The sequence below is a fragment of the Ambystoma mexicanum genome, chromosome 10, assembly GCF_040938575.1.
Source record: "Ambystoma mexicanum isolate Mex_15411 chromosome 10, UKY_AmexF1_1, whole genome shotgun sequence".
Classification (NCBI taxonomy): Eukaryota; Metazoa; Chordata; class Amphibia; order Caudata; family Ambystomatidae; genus Ambystoma; species Ambystoma mexicanum.
In genome coordinates, this window is record NC_090932.1 from 777,307,162 (window position 1) to 777,321,477 (window position 14,316).

General features: G+C 55.1%; 1 protein-coding gene across 1 annotated transcript in view; it reads left to right on the plus strand.

Annotated features, from left to right (window-relative positions):
* The first annotated feature begins 9,329 nt into the window (after positions 1-9,329).
* TIPARP (TCDD inducible poly(ADP-ribose) polymerase) overlaps positions 9,330-14,316 on the plus strand; it is a 131,320-nt gene continuing 126,333 nt past the window's right edge. The window contains exon 1 of the mRNA XM_069618433.1: positions 9,330-10,141. The gene's annotated coding sequence lies outside the window, so the exon portion shown is untranslated. The remainder of the gene's footprint in view (positions 10,142-14,316) is intronic.

Genomic DNA, 14,316 nt, shown 5'->3' on the forward strand with positions numbered 1-14,316 from the left:
TGATGTCCCCCCCCTTCGTGACGACTTCCCCCTTGCTGTAATTTTGTCCCCGTAGCATAACCCCCCGTATTCTCCTCTTGTTCCCCCCCAACCAGCTTCTCTTGCTGCCCTCTTTGAGTTTGTTGTTCGTTCCCTCCCCCCCCGCAATTTTGGTCTTGGAATTGGCTCCCAAGTCCCCTACATCCCTCCCCTTTTACCCAGGGCCTCCCCCAAGCCTATTGCTCTTGGGGCGCCGTACATCTAAACTCTTGGCTGATCATTCCCCTGTAGGTCTGTCAGTGCTTTGTTCGGGGATTGGCCTGTGACTCCTCCAAGACTCTCTGCTGGCTGTCGGCGGCGGAGAGTTCCCCCCCCAGCTTGCTTGCACAGGGCACTCCCTTTCTTTATTCCATGGCATTGTGGGTGATAAACCCCAACCCCCCCTTCCTGAGCCGGGTCCCCTCATACACATCCCGCGTTCTTAAGTGCCGTCATCCATTCTAAGGACAGGTGGGTCCTGTCCCCCTCAAAATACCCGGGTACTTTTAGAGTGATGAGGGGATGCCGAATCCAAACCATCCCCCTGCTTTTCAGGAAACTCCTCATCCGATTGTTCGTTTTCCTCCTTGCTTCCTCTATGGCCCCGTGGCGTAACGCCCCCCTCCACTCCTGTCTTGTGATTATCTCGGACCACATCACCTCGCACCCCCTGAAAGTCCTCCCTATCCTGTTTAGTAAGTTTCGCAAGAGTTCTGACAAATCCTTCCTTCCCTTAGTCACCAAATCATTTCCCCCTATATGTAACAAGATAATGTCGGGCGAAGGGTGTTGCTGCGCCGCCTGTTCCAATGTCGCCCATACGGACGTGACTTTCAAGCCACCCTTGGAGATCCAACTAATCTGTGTGTTCCGTAGGCCCAAGTTCCCGTCCCGAAACGCCTTCCGTGCTCTGGCCGCTGCCTGGGCCACGAAGGAGTGGCCCACGACCCATATCCTGTTGGCTTCTGTGGAGACATGATTGGTTGTATTAGCTTGTGTGGCCTAGTTAGTGCCCCCTTGCCTCATGTGCTTCCCTACCCCCCCACCCCGCCTGGATGCCAACGCATCGATTCCGTTAGCGCACATATCATTTGTATTTGTCCGATGACCATCTCCCAATCTTTTTGACCCTGTCTTCCCCCAGCCCTTCCCTGCTCGCTGTTGTTGCTGCGCCTATGCGGAATGAGTGAGTTGAATATTGCCCCGGATCCACACCCGGACCTGCCAACACCCCCTCTAAAACTCGCCTGAATTGAAACTGGGTGAGTGGGGTTCGGTCCTTGTGTTGGAATAAATACCCCGGCTCGCCCCCCCTGATTGCAAAGTATGCTGTTGTGCACTCGACCGGACAAAACGCCTCCCGTCCCAATCTGGCCAACACCAGTTCGCTTACCTTGGCCTTCTGGTCTGTTTTTGATATCCTAATGTTGACTGATAACCCCTTCCCAATATGGCGTACGTCCCCCCATAACAAGGCTCTGCAACTCTGGTCGTTCTTGGCTTTAGCCACCAACTCACTAATCCGTAGAGCCCCAAAAAAGGCCAGTGTGAAGCATGCTTTGAACATAATGCATTCATATTGCGAGTAACACACCCTTGTAGTTGCCGTCATGACCTTTTGTAATAATTCAAAATCAATGGGTTTCCTCACTAGAGTTGAAGGGGCTGTTGCCGTGGCCGAACCACCCCTGTTCCACCCTTTTATTGCAGCTCTCACCAGAAAACCTTTTGTCGGGTCTTGCTGGCCTGCCAGCTGGCTATGAAATGCCACTGCACTAAGGTGTCCTGCCAGCCATGATCTTGATTTTCCCATCCCCTTTGCCCAAAGCACAAAACCGTCCACCCTCTTGTCCATGCTTTCGCCCTCCAAATGCTTGGTGTGCAACAAAAATGTATCATAGTTGGCCTTGTATCGATTCCAAGTGCTCCCCGCTAAGGCTCTGGAAGCGAGCTTCCTCATTCCTTGACCCAACTCACTAGCTGCCATAGTTCCTTGTCGAACGGAGTCATGATGGGCTGTGCTTGGCTGTGCGCTTTCCTGAACCGTATCATCTGTGAACGAGAAAGTGCATCAGCCGCTGTATTATCCACCCTGGGTACGTGTCGTGCCTTGACGGCTGCATTCATCCCCAGGCATTTGCGAACCATATGGCGTAATAGGCACAACGTTGCCGGGCATTTTGCTGAATGCTTGTTCACCGCCTGTACCACTGCCAAATTGTCCGACCACACGACTAATCATTTGTTACGCAGCTCGCACGACCAAATGTGCATTGCTGCCACCACTGGGAATAGTTCCAACATGGTGATGTTTTTGCACATCCCCTTCCTTACCCATGCCTTAGGCCAGTCAGCCCGGCACCATTCCTTTCCTAATATTGCCCCGAATCCCACCCTACCTGTCGCGTCAGTGAACAGCTGTAACTGTGCGCATGCCATTCATGGGGCCTGCCATATGCATACCCCGTTAAATTCCCTTAGAAAGGCGCACCATACTTTGAGGTCTTCCCTCACACCCGCCCTGAGGCGTACCTTATGCCACCCCTTTTCATGCCTTCCCGTTGCCGCCGCCAGACGTCTTGCAAAAACTCTTCCGGCCGGTATCACCCTGGCGGCAAAGTTGAACTTACCCACCAAAGACTGTATGTTTTTGATGGTTGCCTTCTCCCCTTGTAATGCCCTATCTATGTCACTAATGAATTCCTCTATCTTCTCTACCGGTAATCTGCATGTCCCTTCAACTGTGTCTATTTCTATCCCTAGGTAGGTTAACTTGGTGCAGGGTCCCTGCGTTTTGTCCCCCGCCAGAGGTACTCCCAACTCCTCCGTTAAAACCAAGAAGTTCTCGAGAAGTGCTGCGCAAATATTCGTGCCCCCTCTTCCTATGAACAGAAAATCATCCAAATAATGCGTTTCCCCCCCCTCCCCTCCCTTTTATTAAGTGCCCATTCGAGGAAGGAACTGAATGCTTCAAAATATGCGCAAGATATGCTGCACCCCATTGGCATGCATTTATCTACGTACACCTGACCTTCAAACTGGAAGCCTAGAAGGAAGAAGCTGTCCGGGTGAACCGGGAGCAACCTGAATGCTGCTTCTATTTCCACCTTTGCCATTAGCGCCCCTTTTCCCGCAGCCCGTGCCAAGCTTATGGCCTGGTCAAACGATACATAAGTTACTGAGCATGCCTCCATGTCCAATCCATCGTTCACTGAGCCTCCTTTGGGGTGCGATAAGTTATGTATTAGGCGAAACTTCCCCAGTTCTTTCTTTGGTACTATCCCCAAAGGGGAGATGATGAGGTTGCTCAATGGGGGACCCTGGTAAGGTCCTGCTATCCTTCCTAATTCGATTTCTTTGTTAATCTTTGCCCTGGCCACATCAGCCCACTCTAAAATAGACTTTGCGTTAGTTGCTGTTCTGGCCCCAATGCGTCCTTGGTAAGGGATGCGGAACCCCTCCAGGAACCCCTGAGCTAGTGTGTCCCTCCCTAATGAGGCTGGGTACTTTCCCAGCCATGTGAGCAAGCTATCAACCTTGATGGGGGAAAACCCCTTGCTATTAAGGCCATTCCCCGGCCCACTCTGCCCCCCCCCTTTCGTTCCCCCATCCCCCATCATTACCAATGCTGGCTCTTGTGCATGCTCCCGTTGCCGTGCGTGCCCTTGCCCCCTCTTCTCTTGATGAATCAATTCTCGAGGCACCTTAAAAGAAAATTGTTTATTTTAGTATACAGTGTTAGTTTTGACAGCAACCACCGCATACATGACGTCAGTTGACCAATGACCCAGATGTTCCCTATTGAGGCCCTTCCCAGTGCTCACTTTGGTTGATCACTTGCCGCTGGCCTTCCCCTGCACCACCGTGCTGGGTGACCATTGTTCCCACAGGCGGAGCAAGCATGTCTGAATTTGCAAGTCGCTCCCCAGTTGCATACCACCTCATTGTAAAATCTGCAGTAAGCCAGTGTCCTTAAGCCCCCGGTGTTCAATCGCCCTGCCCCTGTTGGCCTGGATATTGCTTCCGGGGGGGGCGGCGGTACTGTGTTTGTATTACCCCGGACCGGTTATGGCCCCAAGTTATTGGCCCATGCTGTCGTTTCCATCCGCCCCTCCCTTGGTGCCGCAGGTCTGGGGGCCGTACTTGTGCTGTTTAGCCCTGCCCCTACTGCCGAGCGTCCCCCCCTGCCTCTGCCCAGGGATTGATGCGCCCTCCCGCCAACATGATTGTCCCATCCGCTTGCTCTATTGTCCCACTGGAAGACTCCAGCCAGTCCTCGACCGACTTATGATTCCATTTTAGTTTGGGATCATGTTCCATTCGTAAACGGAATCGCTGGTCTCTCAAAAACCATTCATTTCTGCCTTGTTGATTATATTCATGTATAACGCATGCCCTGTATGCCATCAAGTGTGGGCCCAGGTCTGGGTCCTTTTCGTTAAGTGTCTGGGACAATATCTTAAATGCTGCGAGCCAATTTTCCAGGGTTTCTGCCGGCCTCACTCTTTTTCTGGCCTTGGCTAATTCCCTCCCTCCAGTTCCCCGCAGTGTGTCATTGCCCTTTGTTTCGTGCTCCAAGAGCGATAATATGTCAATGAACTTGCCCTCCCAAATTTCTTGTTTCACCCACTCCGGCAGAAGCCATGCTGAGTAATTGCCCCCAGTTGCTGGCGGTAATTTGGTATTTGTGGCCTCTACCCCGGTGCTGCCAATGATGCTGGTCGCTGGAATGCTGCTTATTGCGCCATCATCCCCCCTGCCATACCCTGCTTGCTCCCGTAGCGGCTGCCCCAGGTGCCTTGTTTGCTTTGGGGGCTGATGTGCCCGTTGCCCCTTGCGCTGCCAACACTGCCCTTACAATTTTTTGGATAAATTCCGACTCACCCTCACTGCCCACAGGCACACTGCCTGGTACCGACCCGGCCCCTTGGTCTGGCAGTGTTATCGCTTTCGGTTGGGCTTTAGGCGGTGGGGCAGGCGGCTGTGCCGGCGTTGGCACATTTGGCACGGTCGCGTGTGGTGCCGGTGTCGCCCCCAACTTTGCTTTCAAAGCTGCCAGTTCCTCCTCCAGGTCCCTTTTTGTCTTTTTTACGTGTGGGCCCCCACTTGTTTTTGCCGTACGCTTCCGGGGGGGCCCCCCTCCTGACCCCCACCAGCAGGTGCATTCTCGTGGGCCCCCGCCCCTTCGCCACTTGTCGAATCCTTATTTTCCGACACGGTTTTGCCCCCCTCTGGGTTGCTTCCCGGGATGGCGGCTACGTTGGTGATTGTCGGGCCCCCCATCCTTGCCATGGCTGCCTGCCACCCCAAGACCTCGGTGAGGGCTAGAAATTCTGCCCAAGATTGTGCGTCCATTCCTCGCCCCGTGTTCGATGGTCCGGCCGCTTCCTCCAATGTCTGGCCGTCTTCGGATAGCACGAGCTCTACCACGTCCAGCCCGGTGTTAACTGCGCTTGTATGTACCGACATGTCGACCTATGTAAAACAAATGTATGGGTCACTGTGGTGTACGTAAAACTTGATTTAGCTGAGCCACCCTGTGCCCTGCATGTCCCTTGCCACCATTCATGTACCCTTTACCCCCTTATGCCCCTTTCTAAAATTATTAACCAACCAAAATAGTGGCGCGCCGCCATGTTGAAGTACCTGGAGTCAGTCCGTTGCGTGGGGGCCCCTTAATGTACCCCCTCAAGGGCTTTCTACCAGCCACGCGTGTGCCCCTACCAGAACACAAACCATACATCCTTTAGCACTTATAATAATCTTCCAACCCAAAACCCACAACCCTCTACCCGTTAACCTCCGCATCCCCCTATGTTTGCTCGACTTTGCCCCACCCTCACATAGCCCGCCCTACGCTGCTAGCAGTTCGAGCCGCACCGATGGTGAGGCACTTCAACGTATTTCCCTGGATTGTTTGGAAGAGAATGGTCTCGCCATCGCTAACTAAATAAGCTTCCCAATGCCCCTACTAGTTCGGCATAACGATATCGTGCCAGGTTTAAACCCAATTGCAGTTCCCCCAAATTAGGATGGACAGGGACCCAGGGAAATGTGGAGCTGGTACTAAATAGTTTGACAATCATAGATGTCCATATATGTATCAATATATACCCATCACGAATCCTGGAAGCATGACAGAGGCCATGTGGCACGAAGTGCGCATGTTCGCCAAAACTGGCTAACTTTTAGAAATCGACAAAACAAGTTCATATTTTGGCACTAGTCATTAATATGTCAAATAGGGTGGGTGCGTTAGGTCCAGTTGTATTAGCAAATATTTTTGCTAAATTTCCTTCCTTCCAGTAATAAGGAACGTTATCAGTCGTTTCCCTTAATAAACAATCCTACCACACCCAAGCCAAGGCAATCATTAGCAACAGAACATGCGGTTGCCGGCCCGATGCTGGAAACGAAATACAGTTTACCCACGTTTAGCGGTCTAGCCGCTCTCCTGCGTGCGCCCGCAAGACCACAATTACCCTAATGCTGTTTCATGCATGTAAGCAAGGTTTTGTCTAACAGCGCCCTCTGTTCTGTGCTCCGGCCAGCCCCTCATCGCATGTCTACGCTGTGGGCCTTCGCATGTTTTTGCCTTGCGTCCCCGGTACCCCACGCTCCCGCTTCCCGCCCGTGCCACCATTTCATTCAATTGCTGTGGCACTAATGCCGTGCCCCCTCGCATCCATGGACCCTTCCCGGTCCCGCACCTGTGCACTGTTTCACCATCAGGCGCATGTTTGCCCTCCGCCCCGCAATGGAACCCTGCCACCCTGCCCCTAACTTTTCTGCCTTATAGCCTGCATCTCGCTTAAACGGAAAGCCCTCCTCCCAGCTTGTTAGGAGCCCTTGCAACACATTGTTTACCTGCCTGCCAACATTACTATGGACCCGCTCTGCAACCTGGAGCCCCGGGCTGTGCACGTGCCCTTTTTGCACGTGATTGGAACCGTGGGACCCACTTCGTTCCAACTACTCTCTGTTATGTCGCCATGCTTTAGGAACTTGCTGACTATACTTCGACCATGCATTGGCCGAGATTAATTAAGCACACGCCCCAGGCCGCTTTCGACTACATTAGCCCTGGTAACACTGCGCCCAAACCTTATTACCGTCGGCACCGGGAGCATATATATATTGCCCTCATTATGATTATTCCGCAACCTGCCCTAGCGCTACGCACTCCATGTCTTGGTCCCCGCGTGCGGGCGCAGTCGGCTCCGACACTCCTCTACCAGCGACACCCCTTAAGCCCGCCTCCCCCCCGGCCGAAACGCATCACCGAACTCCGTCCACCGCTCAGCTCCACGCCCCCCCAGCTGCGCTGCTAGGCCCCCATCCACACTCGACTACCGACACCCCTGAAGAGCTCCCCGCAATGGCATGCCCGCCCCCACCTCACTGCACAATGCCCACTAGGTCCGCACAACCCCCCGGCCGAAAAAACATCCTATCTGTTGGTCCCCGCATGAGGTCGCAAACGGCTCCGACACTCCTCAAACAATCCCCTAGAAGAGCTCCCCGCAATGGCCGGCTCGCCCCCGCATTACTGCACAAAACACCGCATTACCCGAAAACATCACCCCCGCATAAACACTCTTGTTGAAATATACACTCGATCCGCCCGCGACGCAGCCCTGCGAGCAACCCTGAGCCCCGGCGACCGATACCACACATGCGCCTCCCCCCCCACCGCGACCCGACCATTCCAACCGTCTTTCCCCCGTCCCCCCTTGCCCCTCGCCATCTCCCCGCCCCCCACATAAACGAGTCTAGGTTCTCCCTTGCACCCACCTATATACGTTTCTTCCGGAACCGACCACCGCTGCTACTGGAACCTCCCGCGATCTCCTCCGCGACCTCTGGTAACGACGCGAGCACCTTCCTCCTGTACCCGACGCGGGAACGCCACCAGCACCTCCTGTAATCCTCTCGCCGACCTCCAGCAAACGCGAAGCGCGTACCGTCCTCCCACTCCCCGACGACGATCGAAACGAAACAGAGCTCCAGTGAGGCGGGAAACCGAGGGAGAATGTGTGATTGTTCACACAAGCCTGTGCCTTTATGGGCCGGCTTCTCCCCGGTTTCCCGCCCCGCCCCTCCGCTTTCGCGCGCTTCAGGGGGGCGTGCTCCGTGTGCTTCGCATCCTCCCGCCCCCCTGACCCGTTGACCCTTGTGGAGGGGGGGAGGGTGGCTGGACCGCCCCCCACTAAGGGGCGGCGCCCGCCATGCCAGCTTCCCTGGCGCATTCGCCCGCCAGTGCTGCCAATCGTTTGGTCGATATATTCCCCCTCTCTCTTCGTTTTATTTCACTGTGTCGGTTCTGATCGAATTCTGCGTTTATGTATTCCAGCTCTGCTCCAGCTCAGTTCTTTTTTCTGTTCCATTTCTGGGTGTGTTCTATTTTGAGCTCTGCGCTGGCTAGTATGCGCAGGTGATGTTCCAACACTTTAGGCTAGTTTTGTTCCAGTTTTGTGCCGGCTATGTTGCAGCACAGTGCTCGTTCTGCACGGGTGTGTGCCAGTTGTGTGTGGGTTCCAGCACTGTGTGTGTATTTTTACAGCTCTGTCCTGCATTTCTCGAGCTAGTGCTGGGGTTGTGTTTGTCCCGTGCGGGTGCTCTTGCAGTTCGTTGTTGATTTTGTTACAGCTGTGCGCTTGTTCATTTCCGCCTCTGCGCCGGCTCGGCTTCCATCCACCTCTGGTTTTGTCGCAGTTCTGCGCTGTGTCTGTGCCCGCGCTTTTCTGTTTCTACTCCCTCTCTGGGGTAGTTCTTTTCAAGCTGGTTGCTGAACCCCCTAACCCCCACCCCCACCCCCACCCCAGTTTCTGCATTATCCTGCACCAGTCCTTGTTTTTCCCTATCTCTATTTAATACCACTGACATGGTTTTGTTCCCACCTCTGCTGGTTTTGTTGCACTTTCTTTTGGTTGGGGAAATCCTGGCACATGCCTTTTCACCCATACATCTTTAGACGCCCCAGTCCGTTCATTTTGATGTAAAAGTACACATTATTCACATGTGAATAATAGCAACACCCTGCTCGGCTAAGCGCATTTATAAGTGCAGTTGGGTTCCCGTTGTATCGGTGGTGTGTGTGTGTGTGTGTGTGAAGTCAGCCGTCGATGCCAGTCCAGTTCCCACCTGTAGGTGGCAGCAGAGCAGCTTCGCAGCGTCCCAGCAGCAACAGCACAGAGATTCTCGCAGCAGGGGCAAAGCGCATGAATCTAGCCGCCCGCTGCCTTCCCAATCCACATTTATCCGGCCGGGGCATCACTTCCTGATACCGGGAGGTGTGGGCCGCTCCGCCCAGAGTCGTGCGGCTTCTCTGAGAGTGGTTACTGGAAGCAGTATGTAAAACCGGCAGCGTAACGTGAGAGCGAAGCCGCCGCCCCCTCCCTGTGAGCAGCGGAGGAGGAGGAGAGGGAGGTGGTGGGGGAGGCAGGCAAGGATGGGTGCTTTGTCACGAACACGCCAGCAGGTCGTGTAGACCAGACACCTTCCTCTCCCGGGATCTCTGCAGAGTAGACGCGCTCAGAGCAGAGAGGGGGGAGCCCGGGCAGAGCTCAGCCTGCGCCTGCTGCCCATAACCTGAGCTCGGGCACAGCCTTGCCCCGCGGCAGAGGAGACGCTTGGCTACCTGTGGCCCCTGCTGCAGATAACAAGGAGCCGGAGAAGACCGGGCACAGCTCCCAGAGAGCCTGAACATCCTGGCCACAGAGCCCCTCCAGCAGTTGCGGTGCATACTAGCGGAGCAGAAGCTCGGCGAAAGACCTCCCCATCCAGAGCGCGGCACTTTTCCCAGGAAAGGAGACGCTTGGCCAAAAGGTGACCCCTCTTCCCCTGCCTCTGCGCAAATTAGGACTTTGGACCCTGCAGAGCCCCATGCAGCCTGCTACGCGAAATCCGGAGAAGCTTGGCCACGGGGCCAGCTGATCCAGGAAGGGAAGCTTGCTCGCCGAAACTACCCCAGGCTGCCGCTGCGTATCCGCTCCTGGCATGGACTGAGCCGAAGCTGTGCCAAGGGAGAGCGCAGGTCCAGTCTGCTGCCGCAGTGCATACACCACCGGGGGCATTAACCTGCTGCCATGCGCTAGACGGCTTCGCCCCCTTCTCCGCGCAGGTAAGCTCCGCACTCTGCCGCTTCTGGCATCACCTTCTAGGCTGTCTGGTGTGTGTATTGTCTTATAACCATATGTTCTTACCTGTGAAGGTCTAACTCTAACATTACGTTGTGGGGTGGGAGGGCCTTCGGGGCAGCCGTCTGCGATGACCGGGCTGTCTTCACTCTCCACTTCAAAAGAGTGCGGCATAGTTTAGGGGCGCGTAGGTTATGGTTCACACCCGTGTCTGAAAGAGATGTCTCCATTCGCTACCACTTAACACCCCCTTCAAAACGGGGGGCGAGGGGGGGGGCTCCAGTCCATCCGATTCGAACCCAAAGGCGAGAGAATGCTTACCTTGGTCCCTTCCTATTTGCATGTATTGGGGGCGGGCGGAGGGGGGCATCCCCGCCAGGCGCTGCAGAAAGGGGCCGCCGCATTGCTGCCGGGGAACAGTCATTGTGTTTTTACAGACCGTCATGATATGGCAGTCGATACATTGGGAGCCGAGCTGGAAACATTACATTGGCGCCGCGCTTCAGGGGCAGGATAGAGATTTGCTGAAAGCTCTTTAGCTCCTGCTTGTAGCCCAGAAGAGCCCGGCTAAGCTTGGGAACAAAAGGTTTCCGGGAGCCGCATCTGGCCGTTCAGCCCAGCTGATGTCATCCAAACATACCTATGTGACATTAACTCTGTGTGTTGGGGAATGTGTATAAAGGAGCATTGGGGCACACCCAGAAGACCTGTCCAGGCAATGGGGCCTATAGAATGCATGGGGGGGGTTTGCATCGTGACTTGCAGAATGGGTTACATTAGCCCCTCGTTCTCCTGGGCCAGATGTTAACCCCTGCAGTTGCGCTCCAGACCGAGCAGAGTTAATTCAATTCCCTAGACCCCGGCTCATGCCTAGGAGGGCACGCCTGTGTCGGTGGTGATCCCTGCTTACACCCGAGCTCCTAGTAACCTGTTATCCGGAAGCATGGAGGCTACGCTGCACAAGGCTGTAGCTTCTTTTGTGAAGGGGCCGTGCTGGTGCAGCGGGACTGCATAGTAACCACTGGATTCACAGCTGGGCGCTGAAGCCCTCTGTTGAAATGAAGAGGTCTCATTAAGCTTGTGGTTTGGCCAAGCATCCTTGAAAGCCGGTTCCACAGATTCGGGAAGGAGGCAGTTGTGTCGGAATGAAATCCCCCCCGCGCCGCCCTTGCCTGGGCCCTTGACTCTCCACCTGATGCACTGGAGAGCTTCGAAGACCAGCCTGAAGGTATTGTGCGCGGAGCCAGCCATAGACACACCAGGCTGGAAAGGAAATTCCCTCCCACCATCATTGCCAGTCAGCCTTTGAGAACCCCATAGGAGCATGTGAGCCAGGAAGTAACTGCTTGCGTTGTCTAAATAGTCTGTGGTGTTCAGTTTCCTTCCATCTGCCTGATGGTTGAGCCCCGGCTCGACCCTGGGCTCTGAAACCTGGTGAATAGCCTCTGCTCTCTCCAAGCTGATGTTTTTTTCGTGTATAAGAGTGCCAGTAGTTGCTCCCAGCTTTCCTCTTTCTAGGCCCTGGCCATTGAGGGCCCAGGAAGTAAGTTGAATTGACCTCGAATTCTACCCAAACCTGATCCAAAGACATGCTCACATCAATAGAACGGTATCAGGTAATAATGTCCCCATACAGAATGTCCCCGGGAAAAGCCATTGGCAACATTATATATGGTGACACTATGTATTGAGGCGGGTTGCGGGGATGCCCCCAGCTCCCCTTGTAATAATAATGAGAAAATGTGGGGGGGGGTACCCTGAAAGTTCAATGTAATAATGTCTCTGCAAAAAATAACAGTGACTTTTTGTCAGGGGACATTATTACATGGAACCAATAGAACACATAGCACAATAGAGTGCCAGGCTGAAAAGTAAGACCTGTACCCTACCCGTCCCCCCACAGGACATGGCTTGCCGCAGGTGCCTTTCACGCAGTCTCTTCTTGTCTTCGCCAGACCCTGGGCATGGCAGCCTCACAGTTGCCAATGTTTCGGTTGTTTTGTGGGAGAAATTAAAAAAGCTGCCAGGCAATAAAGGCAAGCTGGCAGGCTTCAGGGGTTCAGCTGCAGGCCATCACGCAGCCACACACACTTGTCATACCTGTGTATCACTCTCAAACTGCCCTCACGCACATATGCCCTCCTCTGCCCCCAAGCTGCCACAAGGACTTTCCTTTTCCCCTCTACGCGGTCTCAGCGCCAGGGCCCTAATATTTGCTAGCACTCCTGTGGAACTGCGGGTGGGCAGTTACCCGCCACTGCTGCCGTCACCACCCACAGCTGCTCCCCACAGTGTCGACATATTTTGGGGTTACAGGTCAGCTTCCCCCCTGCACATTGTGGTTGATGGCTGCACTATCACCAAATGAAAGTGAGTCTGAGACAATAAGTGGCTAAACCCTGGCAATCCCCCTCCCGCCCCCCCCCCACACCCACAAATTAAGCACTGCACGAAAGGGACGCGGGCGTGCACTGCCAGAGGCGTCAGGGGGTTAAGTGTTTCCCTAGACGCAAAGGTCAGCATATGCTCTTAAAGTGACAGAAATTGACTATTTAAATAGATAGATGTGTTCAGTACTAAACGTTGACAGTAGAATGAGTACCGGCACATTGGGTACTTCCGACTCTGACTTTATAGCGCTTAAAATCTGAAGGAGCCTGACCTAACATATACATTCATATTTTAGAACAGGCGCTCTACTTTCGCCAAAGTGTCCCCGCGTTGATTGGCCGGGGGTGTCGCTCCTTGTCCCCGATTGACGCTAGTGTTTTGTTGAGTGCTGACGGCCCCCCTCTTCCGCGGGAGGTGGGAGACTTGTTTGCCGGCGGTCGGCTTACACGTCGGCGAGAGCACGGCGGTAATGGATAGCAGCGGGCCCCAGACTCCGTGGAGCCGGGAGCCCTCCCTCCCCCATCAGTTAGTGGGGGGTCGAGGGGCGGGCCCCACCAGGGGCATAGCATGGTCAGGGGTTTTAGCTGCGAGGTGGAGGACGTGCACACGCTTGAGTCTCGTTTCTGAACACATTCTGAACTCCCAAGACGTCCCGTGTCAGGCGGGAGCAGCGCGCCCAGTCCTGGCTCGTGTTTGGGCACACGCTGTCTTCTTTTTTTTCTGCCAGTGTACAAGCAGGGCGACAAGTTCAAGAATTCTAGGACTCAGGGCGCTACCTATGGCTGCCACCCAGGTTCTCGCAGACTCAAGTCAAGTTGCCCCCTGAAAGCTGTGAGCATCTCATTCGGCCCCTTCGCAGACCCAAACTGTAAGGGCAACCCAGAACTGGGCGAGCCACTTGCACTCCCGCCCCTGGCCAGCGTGAGAGCTCCGGCAGCGGCCTCTGTGCGTGACGCGGTTCTGTGAAACTCCTCGCCTGTTAGCCGAGAGCGGTGACTGTGTGGGGCTCGGAATAGCTTAGTGTGTGACACAGGGCGGGGAAGAGGCCTGGTTGCCCAGTGCGTGCGTGTTTGTTGAGAAAGAGAAGCGGTGCATGTGATCATGAAAGGCTGGGTGTGTTTGAGATACAGAGCGACACTGTGCTGTGCAGGGCCGGGTGTCTGGGGTGCGTGACCTCGCCGCTTCCCTCTGCGTGTTTGGGAGGCGGCCTGAGCGCTGGCAAACAGAAGCGTGGCACGTGAGGCTCTCGCGGCAGCTGCTGAGTACACACACACACACACGGCATGCGTGCCAGGATGTGATCACGCAGAACGGAACATGGGTCCTGTCGGATTGTTACACAGGGCTATGCAGCCCGCCCACATCGTTGTGTGGGCAGACCGCCGTTGCGGTCTCTATTCCCGATAGGGAAGTGACGTTGGGTTAGGGAGGGGGCGGGACAGGGAAAGGGAGTTTCATGTGGGATAAAATAAAAAAGAAGGTCGCACGACTCCCCGGCTCCCGTCTGCCTTATTACGCGGTTAGGGGACCCGCGTCAAAACCCTACAACTGGCGACGAGGATATTACGAACCCGTAGGAGAGCGGGTGAGGCACGTCGGCGCAACGCCGTAGAAGCTCAGCGGAGGTCCGCAGTCGAGCGGCGTGGCGCGTCGGCGCACCTCCCAGTGCCAGCTGCGAGGCCGCAGGCACGGGCGGCCGCAGCATTAGGAGCTGCGAGGAGCGGGTGCGGAGGCGCCTGCAAAACAGCACGCGCAGGCCCGGAGGCAA